Source organism: Triticum aestivum, chromosome 7A (assembly GCF_018294505.1).
Source record: "Triticum aestivum cultivar Chinese Spring chromosome 7A, IWGSC CS RefSeq v2.1, whole genome shotgun sequence".
Classification (NCBI taxonomy): Eukaryota; Viridiplantae; Streptophyta; class Magnoliopsida; order Poales; family Poaceae; genus Triticum; species Triticum aestivum.
In genome coordinates this window covers 98,262,884-98,285,545 of record NC_057812.1, presented here as the reverse complement: position 1 = coordinate 98,285,545, position 22,662 = coordinate 98,262,884, and the positions used below count along the sequence as shown (strand labels likewise).

Below are 22,662 nucleotides of genomic sequence, written 5' to 3'. Positions count from 1 at the left end.
TTCCAGGTGGTATGTGGCATAGGTGACCTTGTCATCTTCAGCTACGTTCGCGGAACGTAGCTTATGAGTGATGCTATGGAGCCAGTCATCTGCATCGAGTGGCTCGATGGAATGATGAAAGGTAGGTGGGTGCAAGCGAATGAAATCATGAATGGTCGCAGACTTATTGGACTGATGTGCGGTGTTCTCCTCGATACGTGCCAACAAACGGTTAGACTCACGCTTGTTCCTCTCCATTTCTAACATGAACTCTGTCAACGAAGGCGGGTCGGGAGGATCCTCGTCCCTACCATCTTCGTGGTTCTGGCTACGAACAATAGAACTAGATGACATCCTGTGAAACGAAACCAAGGACGGAATCAGCATCAATTATCGACTGTAGAATGTAGGACAAGGAATTAGTATCTCTCGAACTCCTAGGGAAATTCCGGCAGCATAACGGCAGTAAAATGCTCAGAATGAGACATCCTACTAAAAATGGGGTAGTAACATACTCATCAGCATTACTCAAGGTTCTGAGATCTTACTAAACAGACTACACCGGAAATACTCAAAACTGGGGTATGACTCTGATCAACCAATCCTATGGGACTACGGAGTAGTAACAGGTGATCCTGATAGACGGAAGAGAAAGCCTAGTTCCTTAACCCCGTAGGAAAGATAGGATGACTCAGATCAGAAGGCCATGGGGTATAAGGAGTAAAAAGAGCCTTACGTTCCTTCCCACAATCAATTCCCTTATATAACTAAAGAATTTCTAGACTCAACTTCGGCCAGTTTGGCTTGGTAATCCTACAGGCAGCCAGGCTCTAATACTAGCGCTGTCAGGACCCCGACTCAATGCCACATCGATCCAGCATGTAACACCTCATATCACTTTGCGGCCTCACGCACGGTATCCCCACGGGTGTCGCCTTACCTTTGCCCGGGACCGTTTGCGCCTTTTGGCACACGTATATGATGGTGTCGCTAGCATCCATATGATAAAGAGCCCGGGCTGACATGGCTAGTCGTAAACCCAAAGTGGCACTAACTTATAGGGACAGGCATCCATGACCCAGCATCGAACGTGTCGGTCATCAGCGAGTGAATCCAGGCTGTAGCACTGGGCTAACAGGACTCCGGTGAACCGGGCTGTAGCAGGCTAACAGGACTCCGGTATTCATCGCATGACATTTCCCCGAAGGGACAGACACAGGATCGAAGAAGGACACATGCCGGCCAGCCTAAGTGTTCCGGAGCAGTAGCAAGCTACCAGGGCTCAGCGGAAGCACTAGGAGACATTTCCCGGTAAGAGAGGCTACAAAGGATAAACAACTAGATAGTCAGACCCCACACATAGCAATACACATTACACGTACGCATAACATGCAAGTATGTGCTGTACAACATGGCATCACAACATAACTCAACAACTCATATAGATAAAGGCTCAGAAGAGCCAACATAGCAATATTACAACCAGGGGTCACATGACCCAACATTCAGAGCAATCAAGCAACAAACGGAAGCATTACATGCAGAGGAATGGGTTCAACTACCGCAGCACAAAGTAACAGATGAATCGTTGTTGTCCTAATGCCATAACTGAGAGCAAGAGCGAGAGAGTAGGGTTTTATCGAAATAAACAAGGGGGTTTGCTTGCCTGGTAAATCAAGAAGGGAGGCACTGCTTCATAGACAGGTACTCTGGAACAGCTCCGGAGCAGGACCTATCGAGAAGGAACGGTGCCGGCAATCAATACACAAACATATGCAACAATATGATGCATCAACATGGCATGAATATGTGATGTTGTTTGAGCTAATGCAACTAGTAATCATTTGGTTTGAAGTCCATTTGAACCATAAGCTCAAATGCATCTCCAAAGTAAGCTCTTATATATGCCATAATGTGTTTTCACCTATACAGCAAGTATAAGTTGGTTTGTCATGCATGAAGCTAGTACAGATGGAAAGATTGCATTTTTCTGATAATTTTTCATATATAAATTATTTCAATCTGAGCTATGGTTGAATTTCTATGAATTTTTGAAGTTTAAATCAATTTCTGGAATTTCCTGATTTATTATAATTCCAGAAAATATATATTGCGCCAGCATGACGTCAGCACGACGTCAGCAGTCAACTGCGGCTGGCTGGGGTCAAACCTGACGTGTGGGGTCCACACGTCAGTGACAGGGGGTTAAACAGGGTTAGATTAACTTAATTAACAGATTAGGGGGGTCGGGCCCACTGGTCAGTGTTAGTGGCTAATTAGGTTTAGTTATTTTTTAACTAAAATTAGCTGGGCCTGGCCCCACTAGTCAGCGACCCTAGAGGGTCAAATCCCATGTCAAACAAGTCAAACCCGCCGGCGGTTAGTCGCCGGCGAGGCCTGAACGCGACGGAGGGCTGCGGAATCGTCGCTCCGGCGACCAATCGCGCGGCGGAGAGCACCTACGCGAAGCCCAGGCTCGCGCGCATCCTGTGGCGCCCTCTGTTTCACCGGAGACGGTCTATATCGCCGGCGGCGACCACTTGGGCAGCGACCGGAGTTCGGGATAGCGCGGGCGTGGGGCTGCAGCTCGCGTTCGAGCGAACGGAGGGCACAGACGGTAGCTACGAGGCAGCAGGAGCACGTCGAGCTACTACGCAAGGCGGAGGTGCTCGGGGGCACGGAGCTCGCCGGCCATGGCGGACGGCGGCTTCGGGCGCTCGCGGGGCAGCGGCTACAGGGCACGCATGCGAGAGAGAGAGGTGAGGGGAAAGGAAGAGGGGCTCACGGCGGACTCGCAGAGCAGGCCGGTGTGCTCGGGAACGTCCTGCGTCCGGCGAATCGACGACGATGGCGGCGAGGTCGATCTCCATCGTCGGTGGTGAAGAAGACAACGGCGTCGGCGATGGAGCGCGTCCGGAGGTGCGTGGCTTGACAAGGAGGTAGAGGGGGTCGTGGCGGAGCTGGGAAGCGTATCGGGGAGGCGAGGGGAGGCCGGTGGCCACGGCAACGGCGAGCGGCGGCGGCGATGGCGCTCGGGTGTGCGAGGGAGAGAGCAGGGGGAGAGGAGGAGGGCGAGGGAGAGTGGGAGAGAGGTCGGGGTGGCTGCGTGGCGTCTCCGGGGCATCCAGACGAGGAGGGGAGAGGGCAGGCAGGCAGAGAGGGAGGTGGCGTGGCGCGGTGGCGCGCGCGCGCGCCGGGCACGCTCCCCTCCCTCTGTCGGGGAGGAAGACGATAGAGGGGGAGGCGGGCTGGGCCGCCTGCTGGCTGCTGGGCCGGCCAGGCCGCACAGGAGCTGGGCCGCAGGTAAGTTCCTCTTCTTTTCTGTTTTCTAATTTTTCTGACATTTGTTTTGATTTAATTAAAATATTAAATCATTTAATTACCTTATGCCAATTTTTGCAGGAGCTAGCTATATTATTCCAGAGCTCCCCAACAAGTGGCATAATTTTTGGACATATATTAATATATATAACTAATATATTTCCAATGCAAATATTTATCGGATTAATCCAAATGGCCAAAATAAATATCCATGAGCTCCTAAAAATATTGGTTTGAATTTTATCTCTGTCCAATATTTTCAGAGAGCAACATGAGCATTTTCTTGGACCCTTTTGGAGAAATTTTTATTTGGGTCATTTTCAAAATGATTCTGAGGGTTCCACCAATCCTCATTTCAAATTTAAATGAAAATATAAACATGATGCACAAATGACTAGCTAGTCTAGGTCATACCAGACTAGGGATGTGACAGATTGGGAGCTGGGAAAGGAGAAGGCTTACTCGTCAGTGGCGAAGTAGTTCCTACGCTTCAGCAGGCGACAAGGGTAATCGTCGACCAGGGCCTCCCTTCTCGTCCGGAGGGCCTCAAAGACCACGCGGAAGCGGCCCAAGAGTTGAGCGCAGGGATCAACCTGCGACGAAGACGGAGCGTCCACGCGATCCACGTCAGGGGTGCCTGCCTGATGCGCGCTGCCAATCGCCTCGCCAAGAGAAGCGGCTGGAGTCTCAGGGGCCTCAGTCGCAGGCGCTGAGGGCAGCTGCTTGCCACCCTCAGCCTCAGCGGCACGTGCCCCAAGAGCTGCCCCCTCATGAGCATCGCCCGACGCTGTCAGCCCGCCGGGAGCCCCCTCGGCCTCTGGCGCCTTATGCCTCCCTGCTCCGCCACTTGAGGAAGAGTCGCCTTGGACGACTGGAAGGGCAGTCACTGTCACTGGGTTCTCACGAGATCCCCGGAGGCCGGTGGGGCGCGGCCCCCACTCAACAAAGATAGGCATCTTATTCAAAAAATCGCCCCTGTTCTGGCAAAGGTACAGCAGGGCCCCTCCCTGCTGGATGCTGCCAGGGTTGGGGTCCCCAGTCAGGATCAAGAGCACTGTCCTCAGCACTTCAGGCGTCAGGTCCTCTTCCTGGAGCCTCATACGATCATCACGCTCGCTGAAGGCCCACATCCGGTGGGAGTGGCGTTGGAGAGGAGCAATGTGGTGAAGCAGGAACTCCTTCACCACCTTGGGCGTTGTCACGCCAAGCAACCTCAAGAACGCGAAGCGGTGCCAGACAAAGACGAGCCGGGGGCTCTGAAGCGTCTCCTGGCCCCAGCCCGAATTGGGGACAGCAGGCGAAGTTGGCTCCGATAGCAGGGGGCCGGGCACCCCTCCATCCACATACAGCCACCGCTCGCGGAACCCAGTCGCGGGCAGAGGGAGCCTGAAGTCAATCCCTGAAGCCGCTGTCTCAGACGCGGCAACGAAGCTCACGCACGCCCAGCATTGGGTAGGGTCGACAAGACGCAGAGAGAAGAAGTGGCGCAGCAAGGCAACCGAAGGAAGGATGCCCATCATTGCCTCGCAAACAAAGGCGAAGACCGAAAGAAGGGTGATGGATTCAGGACCCAGATGCATCATGTGGATCTGATAGTGGGAAAGCACGGCATTGAAGAAATCAGAAAAGGGGGGAACCAGACCCGCCCCCAGGGCATCGGCGAAATACTGGACCTCGGTGACTATCCTGTCGATGGAGAAGTGAGACGCGGGCCAAGCCGTCATCCTCCCGCATTCGTTGAAGATAGTGGCCAGAGCCGAGCTGACCTTGCCCAAGCCCTCGGCGGGGGCCGCCAACGGCGGCGAGCAAGGTGGAGGCATGGGTTTCTTCCCTCTTCCCTTCTTCGTCGGAGCCATGGTGATGGGAAGGGGGGGAAGGTTCGAGATTGGGTTGAAAATAAAGCTGGAGTTCGAGCAGAGGAAGGACAGAGGGCGCTCGAGCAACAGAAAGGGGACCGGCTGTGTACGACTACGAGTCCGCCTAGCATGGCGCAAAATAAGGGGGCGTGGGGGAACAGTTCCGCCCACGCCCAATCAACCGCCATGCGGTGCCCAAGGCCGCAGGCTGTTAGGGCCCGCGGCGCTTCACCCTTGCCCTTTCGCCTCCCTGCACAGCCAAGTCCGGGCGCGCCTTGGGCCCGGGGGCTACTGTCAGCGTTCTGGGAACGGGGGTCCCCAGACTTGCCTCCCTACGGCCTGCGGCGTGGCTCAAAGGGGGCCCAGCACGACCCATCTTCATCAACACAGACCCAAGACCCTCGCGAGGGGCCAAGCCTCGCGGGGCGGATGACACGGAGCTTCCTCAGGCATGGCCTCGTCAAGCTGGCTCACGAGGAGGCAGAGAGATCAAGGCGGGGTACCTCACGAGGTGCCCATGACGCAAGCCATGACGACCAAGGGTGCCAGGCGGGCGCCAGCCCGCGCAGTGTCCTCCTTTCCTCTTTGGTGCAAAGGGAGCAAGCGCAGGCGAGAGCATCAGGCAAAGGCACCCGTTTCGGTGCAACGAGACCAAGACCAGTCCAACGGCAGGGAGGAAGTCATTGTGGAGCCCAAGCCAGCGTCACCACCAGAGCCTTTGGCGGGCGAGGACCAACTTTAGTCAGGATAAGTGTACCAGATGTTCCCCTTCAAAATGGCAAATTGTTGGCGCCCTTCCCACTCAATATTTGGGAAGAGGACTAGGGCCTTTGCCTACAAATAGGACTAGCCACCCCCAGGGGAGAGAGAGGGAAAACGAATCAGAAAGGGATCGAAATCAGAGAGAGAATCGAGAAGAGTGAGAGAGAAGGGTGACTGAACTCCTCCTAGCAGTTCATCCCCCAGCCAAGAACAGACCCTCGCGAGGCTGTTCTTCCTTGTATTGCTCATCATCATCAGCCCAAGAGGCAATCCACCACACCACACACTGGAGTAGGGTATTACACCACAACGGTGGCCCGAACCAGTATAAACCCTGTGTCTCTTGTGCTGTTCTTTCAATAGCTTAGATCTTAGCGAGGCGGAGGGGCGCAGGTAGGCAGAAGGCGAAATCTCTGCGCGCACCCCAGTGTTCGAACCTCAAGGGTCTGCCGGAACCCGAAATCTGACAAAATCGCCATGGAGGCAGGAGCTAAATTTATTGGCATGATACTTTGGCCTAACTCCAAGCACTCTATTGCATTAACAGAAGCAGAAGAAGTATCTAGAGTATCACAATATTATGGGGTTGAATCAGTTGGTGTATTTATGGATGATGACGAAGAGAAAGTACTAAGAGTGTCTGATTCATGTGACCTTAATCTAGTCCAGGTTGGACTTGGATCTTTAGTTTTCTTCATTACGTTTATGAATTATTTTGGTGGCAGCACAATGCTTATATGGATCTTCCCATATGCAGCTCCATGGAGATAAATCCCATGCATTGCTTCGTGTTCTCTCAAAGAATAATCGTATCGTTTATGTCCTAAATGTCAATGATGATGGCAAACTTATCAATTCTTATCCTCATGAAGAATATCTACTTGATTGGTGCTACCTCTTGAGCACTACGTTGGATTTCCTTGAAGAGGAAAGGATGATGCAACAAAGTAGCGTAAATATTTCCCTTGGTTTTTGAGAACCAAGGTATCAATGCAGTAGGAGGCTACGCGTGAGTCCCTCGTACCTGCACAAAACAAATAACTCCTCACAACCAACGCGGTAAGGGGTTGTCAATCCCTTCACGGTCACTTACGAGAGTGAGATCTGATAGATATGATAAGATAATATTTTTGGTATTTTTGTGATAGAGATGCAAAGTAAAAAAGCAAAGGAAATAACTAAGTATTGGAAGATTAATGTGATGAAGATAGACCCGGGGGCCATAGGTTTCACTAGTGGCTTCTCTCAATAGTATAAGTATTTTACGGTGGGTGAACGAATTACTGTTGAGCAATTGACAGAATTGAGCATAGTTATGAGAATATCTAGGTATGATCATGTATATAGGCATCACGTCCGAGACAAGTAGACCGACTCCTGCCTGCATCTACTACTATTACTGCACTCATCGACCGCTATCCAGCATGCATCTAGAGTATTAAGTTCATGAAAACAGGGTAACGCCTTAAGCAAGATGACATGATATAGAGGGATAAATTAATGCAATATGATAGAAACCCCATATTGTTATCCTCGATGGCAACAATACAATACGTGCCTTGCTGCCCCTACTGTCACTGGGAAAGGACAGCGCAAGATTGAACCCAAAGCTAAGCACTTCTCACATTGCAAGAAAGATCAATCTAGTAGGCCAACCCAAACTGATAATTCGAAGAGACTTGCAAAGATAACCAATCATACATAAAAGAATTCAGAGAAGAATCAAATATTGTTCGTAGATAATCTTGATCATAAACCCACAATTCATCGGTCCCAACCAACACACCGCAAAAAGAAGATTACATCAAATAGATATCCACAAGAGAGGGGGAGAACATTGTATTGAGATCCAAAAAGAGAGAAGAAGCCATCTAGGTAATAACTATGGACCCAAAGTTCTGAGGTAAACTACTCACACTTCATCGGAGAGGCTATGGTGTTGATGTAGAAGCCCTCCATGATGGATGCCCCCTCCGGCGGAGCTCTGAAACAGGCCCAAAGATGGGATCTCGTGGATACAGAAGGTTGCGGTGGTGGAATTAGGTTTTTGGCTCCGTCTCTGATCATTTGGGGGTACGTAGGTATATATAGGAGGAAGGAGTACGTCGGTGGATCAACGGGGGCCCACGAGGGTGGAGGGCGCGCCTGGGGGGTAGGCGCGCCCCCCTACCTCGTGGCCTCCTCATTTGTTTCTTGACGTAGGGTCCAAGTCTCCTGGATCATTTTCGTTCCGAAAATCACGTTCCCGAAGGTTTCATTCCGTTTGGACTCCGTTTGATATTCCTTTTCTGCGAAACTCTAAAATAGGCAAAAAATAGCAATTCTTGGCTAGGCCTCCGGTTAATAGGTTAGTCCCAAAAATAATATAAAAGTGGATAATAAAGCCCAATAATGTCCAAAATAGTAGATAATATAGCATGGAGCAATCAAAAATTATAGATACGTTGGAGACGTATCAATTGGTTCTTAGTGGACAGTGCGAAGGGGCGAAGGTTAGATTTGGTTATTGCTTCTCTAATGAGTATAAAACTGGCTCCCCTATCCTAAACCCTTTTCTACTCGTTTTGTAATATTTAAAGTCCAGTTATCCATCAAGTGTTTTTGATATACCAAATGATGAAGAAGGGTTTACCCCCGCTTTATATTATAAAGCACCATCACAGCAGTACATCCGAGCATATCGATACAAATGCACGTCACCACCGCACACAAAACACACACCTAAGGTAAGATACGAAGGTGTCGGGCACCGACACACCACCCAACGACTACCAAGCACACTAGAGATGAGAAAATAAGAACCGCTTTGGGTCGATGAAGACCACCACCATGAGCGATACAGCGAAGAGATGTCAGGCGGCCAACATGGGAGCGAGGATTCCAAAACGGTGCCACCAAGAAGGACACGACCATGGATAGCCGCCACTGTCCGATCACGTAGAATAAGTTTTCACTTGGATCAAGAGGTGAGAGCATCACGACGGAGCCTACAAGGAAACGACGTCCGTGGCCGCTAATGAAGCTATGTACCTAGGGTAGGGTCATAGGCCTGACCTAGACACTCTCCCCTAGGACATCACCCTAAAGCCAGGATCATTCAAAGGGTACCATCATCCACTCGACCAGAGATGTTCCACTCGGAAGAATCAATGTCACTCGACCGTTGCTAAAGTCACTCGACGGGCAGAAGAGCTAAAGCCACTCTGCACGAACAACGGTCGAGCATTTACTTATAGGCTTAATTGTCATTTATAGCACTTTAGTGTGGGCGTTACCAGTAATGTCTCCTCTTCAATGTACCTTAAACCCTCTGTAACGTGGGCTGGCTGGGGTCCTGGCGCACTCTATATAAGCCACCCCCCTCCACGGGCACAAGTGTTCGCATCTTTTGTAAACTCACACACACATAATCCAGTCGACCGCCTTAGGACACCGAGACGTAGGGATTTTACTTCCTCTGAGAAGGGCCTGAACTCGTAAAACTCGTGTGTACAACTACTCCATAGCTAGGATCTTGCCTCCTCATACCTACCCCCATTCTAATGTCAGTCTTAGATCCACGACAGTTGGCGCCCACCTTGGGGCATGTGTCTTAGCAGTTTATTGGAGAAGTTGCAATTCTTCCGATTTCCATCATCATGGTTTCCGGCGGAGGATTGGCTGATGGCCGCGAGATCTGTCTCGGCGCGCTCATCTTCATCGCCGATGACTCCGCTTGGCTCCACGAGGCTCCACTCGGCGTCGAGGCACTCCTCGTCCGCGGGGCGACGCACTTCCGCGCATGCGTTCGTGGCGTCCTTCTTCGGCAACCATCGACTCCGTATCAATCGGCTCCTACGACAACCTCCCTTTCCGTTGTTCACCGACATCAGCGATCCGGTTGGTCGTGGCTTCAGCGGTGGGTGAGGCACGCAGTGGCCCGCCAATCGGCCACCCCACAAATCACGGCGATCGAGGCCGATGAAACTCTCTACGGCCTATTCGATCTGTCGACTGGCTCCGCCGAGACTGCGTCCGAATGCGACAGTAGCGACCCCGCGGCGGAAGTCTTGATGGTCAATGGACCATGCAGTACTCCTGCTTCACCCGTGAAGGCGGGGGCGATGGCGGCGGCGATCCGTCGCGTGTTCAAGAAGAGTACCGCCCCGAACCCCTTTCTTCTCAGCGGAGGGAATATCTTTGCCGCCAAAATATGGATGTGCTTCACACTCCTATCGTTGGAGAAACCCCCGAGGCCCAGGCCTTGGAGGAGGCGCACCTGGCCAACTTGGCTGAGCGCACTCGACTAGAAAACCTCCAGCGCGCACTCGACCAGCGTGCTCGGCAGCGTATTCCCTAGTCCAGTCGACGACAACATTTTCTTCCTCTGACTCAGGTATACCGAACTCCGATCCAGAATCTCACAGCTACAGCTCGAATAGCAGAGTCAATTCAACCTTCCCAGTCAGAAGCTGGCCGAGGTTTGATGCAGATCCGGGCTTTGCTCCGGGCAGCGGGGGAGCAGAATACATCAGTATCTCAGTCGCAGAATAGGATTCATAGCAGGTCTCTGGTGGCGGATACTGTCCAGTCTGCCCATAGCCCGAGATCGCCTCCGCGGCATGAGGGACGTGGATATCAGCAAGATCAGTACAGGAACCGAGAGCAGTATGATCATCGATTCGACCATGATGAACATTGTCAAGTGCCCACACCTCCTCCGAGGAGTGGGTCATACGTGCCTCGCCGGCAAGATGACAGGTGCCCCCACAGTGACGAACGAAGAATTCCAATCGACCCCATAGAGCCAGGCTTTGATGCCAGGTCTATCCTCGTTCAAGGTCTGGTTGATAGAAACAGAGCTCACAGAGAAGTTCATGATAGAGATCATCCAACTGGAAGCAGGGTACACGTTTCAGGGCCCGAGTGTTTCAGCAGAGCCATCAGGGCGGCAGTGATTCCTCCCAACTTCAGGTTGGCGACTGGAGTCAGCAAGTTCACCATCGAGTCCAAGCCTGATACTTGGCTTGAGGATTACCGAGTGGCTGTACAGATTGGTGGTGGTAATGATGATGTGGCCATGAAACACCTCCCCTTGATGTTGGAGGGCTCTACCAGAGCATGGTTGAATCAGTTGGCTCCTGGAAGCATATATAGCTGGGAGGAACTTTCCCGAGTGTTTGTTAGGACCTTTAAAGGCACTTGCAAAAGGCCGGTAGGGTTGACAGAATTGCAGTGTTGTGTCCAGAAACCGAATGAAACTTTGAGGGATTATATCCAGAGATGGATCATGTTGCACCATACAGTGGAGAATGTGTCAGATCACCAAGCAATTTGTGCCTTCAAGGAAGGCGTTAAGTATCGGCGGTTGAATCTGAAATTCGGTCGGACAGGAGATATGACTCTGACTCGGATGATGCATATTGCCACCAAATATGCCAATGGTGAAGAAGAAGACCGACTTTGGAGTGGCAAACACAAGAGAGTCGCCCAAGAAATCGATGGAGGGAATTCTAGTCGGAAAGAGAAGCGAAAGGCCGAACCAGTTGCTCCTGGTGAAGCCTTAGCTATTGCCTAAGGAAAGTTCAAAGGAAAGCCCAAAGGGCCCTGGACTCCCAAAAAAGTTAAGGATAAAGATGGGAATGATGTGTTGGATTTACCATGCCATATTCATACCAAAAAAGATGAAGAGGGGAACATCATTTACCCTAAACACACCACTCGACAGTGTCGATTCCTGATCCATCAGTTCCGAGAGAAACAACCCAAGGAAAAGGAAAAGGAGTCGGGCGGAGGTGAGGATAGGGAAGAAGGTGATGATGGTTTTCCCAACGTCAATTCCACACTGATGATTTTTGCTGATGTTGAGAGCAAAAGTCAGTTGAAGGTTATTAACAGGGAAGTGAACATGGTTTCTCTTGCAACACCCAGTTATCTGAAGTGGTCCCAGACTGCCATCACATTCGATCAGTAGGATCACCCGGCACATATAGCCACCCCTGGGAGGCAAGCACTGGTAGTCGACCCAGTAGTCGAAGGCACTCTACTGACTAAAGTACTAATGGATGGTGGCAGTGGCCTGAATATCCTTTATGCTGAAACCTTGAAGGGAATGGGCATTCCGATGTCCAAGCTTAGCGAAAGCAACATGAGTTTCCACGGTGTTATACCCAGCAAGAAGGCCTAGTCACTCGGCTAGATCGCGCTTGTTGTGGTTTTCGGTGATTCCAAGAATTACCGCAAGGAAAAGTTGATGTTTGAGGTAGTGGATTTCAAGAGTGCTTACCATGCCATTCTAGGGCGACCCGCTTATGCACATTTTATGGCTCGGCCATGTTATATGTATCTCAAATTGAAGATGCCTGGCCCCAAAGGAGTAATCACTGTCACTGGCAATCAGCAGAAGGCAGAAGAGTGCTTCCAGAAGGCTAAAAAATTGTCGATGCACAGATGGCAGTAGTGGAACTGCAAGAGTACCAAAAAAATGCAGATCCAAGTGATTTTCTGTGAGCCAAGAAGCCTACCACAGAGTCCGCATTTCAGTCATTAGGGGAAACGAAGCCGATTAATATCCACCTGACCGATCCCGATGCTGCTCCGACCCATATTTCATCGACACTCGACAGCAAATAGGAAGAAGCGCTCATCCAGTTCCTCCATGAGAACTGGGACATCTTTTCATGGAAACCTTCTGACATGACAGGTGTGCCCAAGGGACTGGCTGAGCATCATTTGCGAGTCAACCCAAAAATAAAACCAGTCAAGGAACATCTCCGATGGTCCGCCGTCCAGAAGAGAAAACCAATTGGCGAGGAAGTGGCTCGGCTCCTGGCAGCTGAGTTCATCCGAGAGATTTACCACTCCGAGTGGCTCGCCAATGTTGTCATGGTCCCCAAGAAGGATGATTCACTTCGCATGTGCATTGACTTCAAGCATATCAATCGGGCCTGCCCAAAATATCATTTTTCTCTTCCCCGCATCGACCAAATTGTCGACTCAACTGCGGGGTGTGAGCGTTTGTCCTTCTTGGATGCTTATTCCGGGTACCATCAGATCCGACTGTATGGACCCGATGAGATAAAAACAACTTTCATCACTCTGTTCGGTTATTTTTGTTATGTCAGTATGCCATTTGGCCTGAAGAACACCTGAGCCACGTTCACGAGGATGATCCAGAAGTGTCTGCTCACTCAAATCAGTCGAAATGTGGAAGCATACATGGATGACATTATAGTCAAGTCACGTAAGGGTTCCGACCTGCTAGCTGACCTTGCTGAAACCTTTGCCAACCTCGAAAGGTATGATATCAAGCTTAATCCATCAAAGTGCACATTCAGAGTTCCTGGTGGAAAGTTACTCGGTTTCCTCGTTTTCGAACGAGGGATCGACACTAACCCAGGGAAAGTTGGTGCCATTCTTCGGATGAAACGCCCTGTGCATGTGCACGATGTCCAAAAGCTTACTGGTTGTTTGGCCGCTTTGAGTCGATTCATTTCTCGTCTCGGTGAAAAGGCACTACCTCTTTACCGACTGATGAAGAAGTCCGATAAGTTCGAGGGGACTCCCGAAGCTAATGCACCATTTGTAGAGCTCAAAGCCCTGCTCTCCACCTAGCCGGTGCTTGCTACACCAATCAGCAAAGAGCCTTTACTGCTTTACATTGCAGCCACTAGACAAGTTGTCAGTACAGTTGTCGGTGTCAAAACCGGCAGATCTCGGATAGGAGATCCCGAACTATGCGTCTAGGCCGGATGGTAACAGGAGGCAAGGGACACGAAGTTTTACCCAAGTTCAGGCCCTCTCGATGGAGGTAAAACCCTACGTCCTGCTTGATTAATATTGATGATATGGGTAGTACAAGAGTAGATCTACCACGAGATCGGAGAGACTAAACCCTAGAAGCTAGCCTATGGTATGATTGTTCTGTATCTTGTCCTACGGACTAAAACCCTCTGGTTTATATAGACACCGGAGAGGGTTAGGGTTACACAAAGTCGGTTACAAAGTAGGAGATCTACATATCCGTATCGCCAAGCTTGCCTTCCACGCCAAGGAAAGTCCCTTCCGGACACGGGACGAAGTCTTCAATCTCGTATCTTCATAGTCCAGGAGTGCGGCTGAAGGTATAGTTCGGCTATCCGAACACCCCCTAATCCAGGACTCCCTCAGTAGTCTCTAAACCAGGCTTCAATGACGATGAGTCTGGCACGCAGATTGTCTTCGGCATTGCAAGGCGGGTTCCTCCTCCAAGTACTTCATAGAAGATTTTGTACACAAAGATAGTGTCCGGCTCTACAAAATAAGTTTCCACATATTGCCATAGAGAGAATAATATTTACACAAATCTAATCTGCTGACGTATTCCATAGTGTGACACACCACGGCCAAGCTTATATCCGAGTCGTTTTATTATCCCACCTCAGCGCGTCATGCGAGGGGGTTTCCTTGGCACGTCTTGTTAAAGCAGAGATCGTGTCCCCTTATTCCGGGATACTCATCAATACGGGCATGGGTAACCCAACCGCGCCATTGATTACGGCGCTTGGAGATAAGCGAGTTTTACCAGGCTGGTGGGGACACGTAGTTGCATCCACCCATATAAGGGGATAAGGATCCACCTTTTCATCTACGCCTTCTTCCTCCCTTGCTTATCCATTCTCGCACACTCGAGCTCCAGTGCCCAAGTCCGCACTCCCCACCTCAACCTTCTCTAGCCATGTCCGGAGCGGGAGGCAAGTGGATGGTCTCCTCCGTCACGGAGGGACACATCAAAAAACTGAGGAAGGCCGGATACTTATCTAACGACATCTCGTACCGGCTTCCCGAAAAGGGGCAGCTCATCCCCACCCCTAGGCCCCATGAGAGGGTGGTATTCCTCCCCCATTTCCTCCGTGGACTGAGCTTCCCTCTCCACCCATTTGTCCGGGGGCTCATGTTCTACTATGGCCTGGATTTCCACGATTTTGCCCTGAACTTTGTCCTCAACATCTCGGCGTTTATCGTCGTGTGTGAGGCTTTCCTCCGCATCCGCCCCCATTTCGGCCTATGGCTCAACACTTTTAATGTCAAGCCAAAGGTGGTGCGCGGCAACCAAGCGGAGTGCAGAGGTGCCATGGTGGGCAAGATGCCCAACGTCTTATGGCTCGAGGGCTCCTTTGTGGAGACCCTGAAGGGGTGGCAATCGGGGTGGTTTTACATCACCGAGCCGCGCGACCCCGAATGGGTCGCAGCCCCCGAGTTTCGATCCGGACCCCCTACGCGGCTCACCTCCTGCAAGGAGACGGGCCTGTCGTGGGGTAAAAAAGGAGAGCTGTCCGGACTCCAAACATGCGTCCAGACCCTGGTGGACAGGAAACTCAAACTTGTCAACGTAGTCCAGGTTATGCTCATCTGCATGTTCCTCCCGTGTCAACAACGGGCTTTCAACCTGTGGGAGTTCGACCCGGCGCGGCACCGAACTCTGAGTAGGCTCTTCGACACGACGTACAAAGATGCCTGGAAGGTGCTTTTCAAGGGCGCCGAGGCCCCCGCATCCGCTACCGATGATCGTGGATTCAGTACGCAGCGTCACGCTCATGCGGTAAGCTATTTTTTCCTTTTACAGGGTATCAGTTTTTCATAGTTTGACTCCATGCGGGATCTAAGCTCCCTTACCTTTGACAGGATTGGCAGGAGACGTCCGGACAGATCAACTGTCTGGCTCCTTTGCCCGAAGGCCCAGCGGACGCTCGCTTGGCGAAGCTGCTGGTTCCGGCACCCCATGTGGTGCCGGAGAAGAAGGCCAAGAAGAGGGCCACGGGGACTCAAAAGAGTGCCCGACGCCTGGAGGTGTCGGATCCCTCATCCGACGACTCCAAGATGCACTCCTCCCATGAAGACGAGGAGGAGGAAGAAGAGACCCCTCCCCCTCCAGCGGGGGAAGGGAAGAAAAGGAAGGTCGCCCCAGCTGGGGAGGCCGAAGGGTCCAAGAAGGGGAAAACCCTTCCTTCAGACTACTCCACCGATGCAGACGATGGCGGAGAGGAGTGGCCGCCCAGGGCCAAGCCCCTGGCTAAATCATAAGTATCCGGATACCAGAGTAATTCATAGTATTCGTTTATCGCACAGCTTTCCCTTATGTCGAATATGTTTATGCAGCCCACCCAAAGACCGGCTCGACGCATCGTCAAGCGGCTCACTGGACTCGTCGGATGTGAATTCGCTTCTGACGACTTCCTCCCCCGCCCTACGGACGACACTGAAGTGTTGTCCCAACAGGTTCCAAGCTGGGAGGAGGTGCTCCTGGAGGCGCTGCAAGGCGACCTCCCGGACTCCAGGAGTAAAGGGGATGAAACCCCCCAGGGCTCCAAGTCCGGCTCTAGGCCGGACACCGCTCCGGAACCTTCAAATATTCCAGAGTCCGGCGGGGGGCCTCCTTCCAAGAGGAGCAAGCCCACTGTGCCAGTGACCCCCGTCCAACCGGAGGCGCCGGACAATCTGTTGGGGGCGCTCCAAGGCGCCTCCATCGACGAGGAGCACCGCACCATTATGAGTGCGGTGGTCCAGAAGGTTCAGTCCGGCAAGAGCGGATTGACTGAAGCTTGTACTAGCCTTTTAACAGGCTTTGAGGTAAGTAAAGAATGTGTAAATAATATTACCGCATAGACAGTAGCCCCTGATGCTCTGTTTGGCATTCGGGAAGAAAAGCCGAATAGAGGATCAAATAAAATTCGCAGGAGTCTAACAATAAGGAGTCAATATGCGTATGCAGGCTTCTCTGCTTGCGTCCGCCGCACTGACTGCGGAAGTGGACACGCTAAAGAAGAACCTCGAGCAGTCCGAGTAAGAGCTCGGGCGTGCCAAGAAGCAGCTCGAGGACAATGAAGGTAAGAAATACCTTGTTTAAATATATATATAAAGGTGCAATTGCAAAAAATGACAGGATTATCGTGGCTATTGTAGGGGCCACGTCTGAGGTGGCGACCCTTAAGCAAGCGCTGGTCGAGGCCGAGAAGAGGGCGGCCACGGAGCGCACCGAGCGGGAAAAGTATGGGGCCGAGGTTGGCAAGGTGCGGCAAGAGCTCCAGGCTCTCATGGAAAAACATGAGAGTTTGGAGCTTGACTCAAAGACGCGAGCGTCCGAGCTCGCGGTGGCTATTGAAAATGCCAAGTCTGCCAAGGCCGAATCCCAGAAGACCCTCCAGGAGTTGGATGAGGTGAAGAAGATAGCGGCGGGTAAGGCATTCTTTATGCAAAGCAAACACATAAACGTGAGTTACTTGTTACTTACCCGAATCCGGAGCTCTCCAGGAGCGTTCGCAGATCTTCCCCGGAGTGTGTCCGATGCCGCCGCATTCTATCGAGCCGAGGAGGGCAGCTCGACAGAGAAGGTGTTCTGGTCTCAGTATGCTGAGGCCGGACACCCCGTGCCCCTGAGCGACCAGCTGAAGCAACTGGTCGAGCTCCACAAGGCGGCCGAACAGGCCATGAAGGGCCTCATAGTTCGGCTGTGGCCTGGAGAGGCTCTGCCTGGGAGCTATTTCGGGCTGGTGCGGCGGCTGGTGGAGGCCTGTCCAAGGCTCGAAGTCATCAAGCGCTCCGTCTGCATTGAAGGTGCCCGTAGGGCCCTTGCCCGTGCTAAGGTGCACTGGGGCAAGCTGGATGCTGAGAAGCTTGTGAAGGACGGGCCACCGCCGGGGAAAGAGCATCGCAAGCCCGAGAATTATTATAAGGATGTTCTGAAGGGTGCCTGCCTTGTGGCGGATGAATGTTCTAGGGATGTAATTTTTGAGTGAAACTTGCTCGTTTTGTCCTGTGCGCTGAAAACTTGTTCATATGCGCTAAGCAATGCTGTTGGAATTTAAAATATTACCTTCTGTGCGGCTGTTTATCAATTCTGAGAGATGGCAAGTCGTCGGCTTCTGCCCCCGTGCCGCTAGTGCTGGGGTGTTCGGGGATAAACCTGAGCGCTCTTTTTCCCATGTTTGGGTCCTTCGAGGGAGGCGCTCAGCCCAACGAACAAGGCAATCGGACTATAATGCGTGAACACTCTCACTTAGCCATAGAATTCTATAATTTTAAATTTCGGCGAAGCCCCTGGTATTCGGAAGACCGAGTTCGGGGCGCTATCCACGCCTTGGCCGGACAGAGCCGGCTCCTCGCTCTAAGCGGCATAAGTCTTTAGGGACTCGAAAAACCTCTCGAACAGCGACCAGCTCTCGCTTCATCATGACAGTCAGTTTTAGCTTTCTCCACTGAGGTGCTCGACCCAGCTCAACTGGGGCACAATCGCAGTGGTTCTCCTAGTGCTACCTTAGCCGATATAGCGGAACGTAAGGCACCAAAACATAGGAGCCGGGCAAACCCAACTATTGACCCAAGACATGATTCGGAGCCGATGCATATAATGCTATAAGTTCGGGGTGCCGCACTTGTTAAAGTGTTCGGACTTCTCACACCATATTGAGGGGTACTAAAGCCCCTGGCGTATTTGGCCGTACCAAAGTGTACGGGTGCAACATGTCGTTAAGGAACATATATTATAAAAAGAGTAATGCAAAATAGACAAAAGCTATGCATTGTTTATTAAAGAGGGCTGCGATCAAAGCAGAACGATACAAATAATGCGATAAGCAAAAGGTTGGACTATTTAACATGTCCGTTCCAGGGGCAAGCTGCGGAATAGTATGCGAAACAGGTATACTGCTCGTGATAGAGACCACCTGGGAGTTCCGTAATGCGGCGTGGCTTGTCTGCTTCCCTGGTTCTTGCATCGTTTGTGCGGCAATTGAACTGCCGAACAGGCCTTCCGAAGAATGGAGTCCTGAAAGTAAGAGAAAATTAAAAAATCGGCAGCCCCTGGTGCGGTTTAAGCCGTGTTTCGGGCGTGTCGTGATGGTTCCCCCCTGTACCCATGGTATTTCTAGAGCATAGTTATGTACGCGAAGTACTGGTGTCGCATTTTTGCGAGGGCTGGGGTTGGGGCCGCATTGCTACGCCTGCTCGGATCGTGCCAGGCGGTCTTGTTGTAGGTTACTCCGGGCGCACTTGACGGTGTCCAGTCGTTTAATGGCCGGACTGGAGAACTGCCTGGAGAGGCTGCTTTGTACTTCCTGCTGCAAGGGCCGCCGTGTGCTCCTCCGTTCGGAGGGAGCGTTCGGTGTTTCCATTGACCGTAATTACTCCTCGAGGGCCTGGCATCTTGAGCTTAAGGTATGCGTAGTGCGGTACCGCGTTGAACTTGGCGAATGCGGTTCGCCCGAGCAGTGCGTGATAGCCACTGCGGAATGGGACTATGTCGAAGATTAACTCCTCGCTTCGGAAATTATCCGGAGATCCGAAGACCACTTCAAGTGTGACTGAGCCTGTACAGTTGGCCTCTACACCTGGTATTACGCCTTTAAAGGTCGTTTTGGTGGGCTTAATCCTCGAGGGATCTATGCCCATTTTCCGCACTGTATCCTGGTAAAGCAGGTTCAGGCTACTGCCGCCGTCCATAAGGACTCTAGTGAGATGAAATCCGTCAATAATTGGGTCTAGAACCAATGCGGCGAATCCGCCATGACGGATGCTAGTGGGATGGTCCCTTCGATCAAAGGTGATCGGGCAGGAGGACCATGGGTTGAACTTTGGGGCGACTGGCTCTACCGCGTATACGTCCCTTAACGCGCGCTTCCGCTCCCTGTTGGGGATGTGGGTTGCGTATATCATGTTCACCGTCCACACTTGTGGGGAAAACCCTTCTGTCCACTGTTGTTCGGCGGCCGGGACTCTTGTCGTCATCGCTATGCAGCCCCTTGTCTGTATTTTCGGCATTTAACTTGCCTGCCTGCTTGAACACCCAACAATCCCTGTTGGTGTGATTGGCTGGCTTTTCGGGGGGTGCCATGTATCTAGCACAAGCGGTCGAGTATTCGGTCCAAACTGGATGGGCCCTTAGGATTTCTTTTGAATGGCTTTTTCCGCTGACTGGATTTATAGCCTCTGAATCCAGCATTAACTGCCATATCCTTAGCGTTGTCGCCGTTAATGCGGCGCTTCTGCTTGTTGCGACGCGACCTGCCACTACTGTCCCTAGTATCCGAATTACCAGGGTTCTTGGTCATATTGTTGCTACGAGTAAGCCAGCTGTCTTCTCCCGCACAAAAGTGGGTCATGAGTGTCGTGAGTGCTGCCATAGACTTCGGCTTTTCCTGTCCAAGGTGCCGGGCAAGCCACTCGTCACGGATATTGTGCTTGAAGGCTGCTAGGGCCTCAGCGTCCGGACAGTCGACTATTTGATTTTTCTTTGTTAGGAACCGTGTCCAGAATTGCCTGGCCGATTCCTCTGGCTGCTGAATTACGTGACTTAGGTCATCGGCGTCTGGGGGTCGCACATAAGTGCCCTAGAAATTGTTCGAGGAATGCGGCTTCCAGGTCCTCCCAACAACTGATTGATACTGTTGGCAAGCTGTTAAGCCAATGCCGAGCTGGTCCTTTAAGCTTGAGTGGGAGGTATTTGATGGCGTGGAAATCATCGCCGCAGGCCATGTGGATATGAAGGAGATAATCCTCGATCCATACCGCAGGATCTGTTGTGCCATCATATGATTCGATGTTTACGGGTTTGAAACCCTCGGGGATTTGATGATCCATTATTTCGTCTCTGAAGCATAGTGGGTGTGTGGGGCCTCTGTACTGGGCTATATCATGACGTAGCTCCAATGAGCTTTGTCTACTATGTTCGGCCCTGCCGAATTTATGGCTAGCGTGACGGTTAATGTCTCGAGCCATGGGGCACCCACGCGATCCGTAGATCGATCTTGTTTGCCTTGCATTGTCCTCCAACATATCTCGTAAGTCCGGCGCATATTCCCATGCCTTGGTACAGGGTGTGGCTTGAGTGGAGGGCCGAGAGGCCTCTCTGTTGTGGCCACGAGGTGGCTGGTCGGCCGCATCAAGTGCTTCCTCCTCTAATTGGGGTAGCAACCTGCGCTTTGGGTAGCTCTTGGAGGGGCGTTCGAGTTTATGCTCTTTGGCCGCAAGGACTTTAGTCCATCTGTCGACTAGCAAATCTTGATCAGCTCTAAATTGTTGCTGTTTATTCTTGAGGCTTCTTGTCGTGGCCATAAGCCTGCGTTGAAAACGCTCTTGCTCGACGGGATCCTCTGGCACGACGAATTCGTCGTCGTCGAGGCTTGCCTCGTCTTCGGAGGGAGGCATATAATTATTGTCCTCGACCTCTCTATCTGCCGCTCTCTCATGAGGGCTGGTTTCTCCATCCTCCTGTGCTAAATCTTGCTGGTGGGGGTTTTCTTCGGCACATTCCGGAGTATTATTATGTCCTGTGCTGGAATCACCGTATTTGTTTTGGCGGGATTTTGAGCGGCGCCGCTGACGCTGGCGATTAGGCTGTTTCTTGGAGGGGTCATCCTCTGCTGTTCCATCGCCATCTCCTTCTTTTGGGGTGTCCACCATGTATATGGCATATGACGAGGTGGCTTTCCAGGGCCTGATAGGTGCTGGCTCTTCATCGTCTCCTTCATCGGCGTCCATACCGTTGATGTCTTCGGAGTCGAAGTCGAGCATGTCAGTTAAGTCGTCGACAGTGGCTACAAACTGGGTGGTGGGTGGGATTTGAATTTCTTCATCGTGCGAATCCCAACCTTGCTGACCGTAGTCCGGCCAGGGCTCTCCTGATAAAGAGAGAGACTTCAGTGTCTTCAGAATATCACCGAAAGGCGAGTGCTGAAAGATGTCCGCGGGAGTAAACTCCATGATCGGCGCCCAATCGGATTCGATCGGCAGGGGCGCAGAGGGTTCGGAGTCCGGAGAGGAGTCCGGCTCCTTGGAGTCACGAGTCTCGCAGAGTGCAGGGCTGGTGTTCGGCTCGATTGCCATTGGGATCGCAGCCCCCGAGGCGGCGTCCAACCACCCATCCTCAATCGGCGCAGTTGGCTCCGAATTAAGGGTCGAAGCCGATGCGGGTGCGGCCTCCAGGGCACTGTTCGGCGGCAGAGCTAGATCATGCTCGTCGTGACAGTGCGGCGCGCTCGGCAGTGGCTCGAATCCGTCGAAGATCAAGTCCCCGCGGATGTCAGCCGTGTAGTTTAAGCTTCCAAATCTGACCTGACGGCCAGGGGCATAGCTTTCGATCTGCTCCAGATGGCCAAGTGAATTGGCCCGCAGTGCGAAGCCGCCGAAGACGAAGATCTGTCCGGGGAGGAAGGTCTCACCCTGGACTGCATCGCCATTGATGATCGTAGGAGCCATCAAGCCTGACGGCGACGACACAGGAACTCTCAATGAAAGCACCAATGTCGGTGTCAAAACCGGCGGATCTCGGGTAGGGGGTCCCGAACTGTGCGTCTAGGCCGGATGGTAACAGGAGGCAAGGGACACGAAGTTTTACCCAGGTTCGGGCCCTCTCGATGGAGGTAAAACCCTACGTCCTGCTTGATTAATATTGATGATATGGGTAGTACAAGAGTAGATCTACCACGAGATCGGAGAGGCTAAACCCTAGAAGCTAGCCTATGGTATGATTGTTGTTGTGTATGTTGTCCTACGGACTAAAACCCTCCGGTTTATATAGACACCGGAGAGGGTTAGGGTTACACAAAGTCGGTTACAATGGTAGGAGATCTACATATCCGTATCGCCAAGCTTGCCTTCCACGCCAAGGAAAGTCCCTTCCGGACACGGCGAAGTCTTCAATCTCGTATCTTCATAGTCCAGGAGTGCGGCTGAAGGTATAGTTCCGGGGTGCGGGGGGGGCGTGGGGGGGGGTAGGGCTCATCGCCGGGAG

General features: G+C 52.0%; 1 pseudogene; it reads left to right on the top strand.

Annotated features, from left to right (window-relative positions):
• The window catches only part of LOC123153113 (N-(5'-phosphoribosyl)anthranilate isomerase 1, chloroplastic-like), a 75,782-nt pseudogene that overhangs the window by 12,993 nt on the left and 40,127 nt on the right, over window positions 1-22,662 (top strand).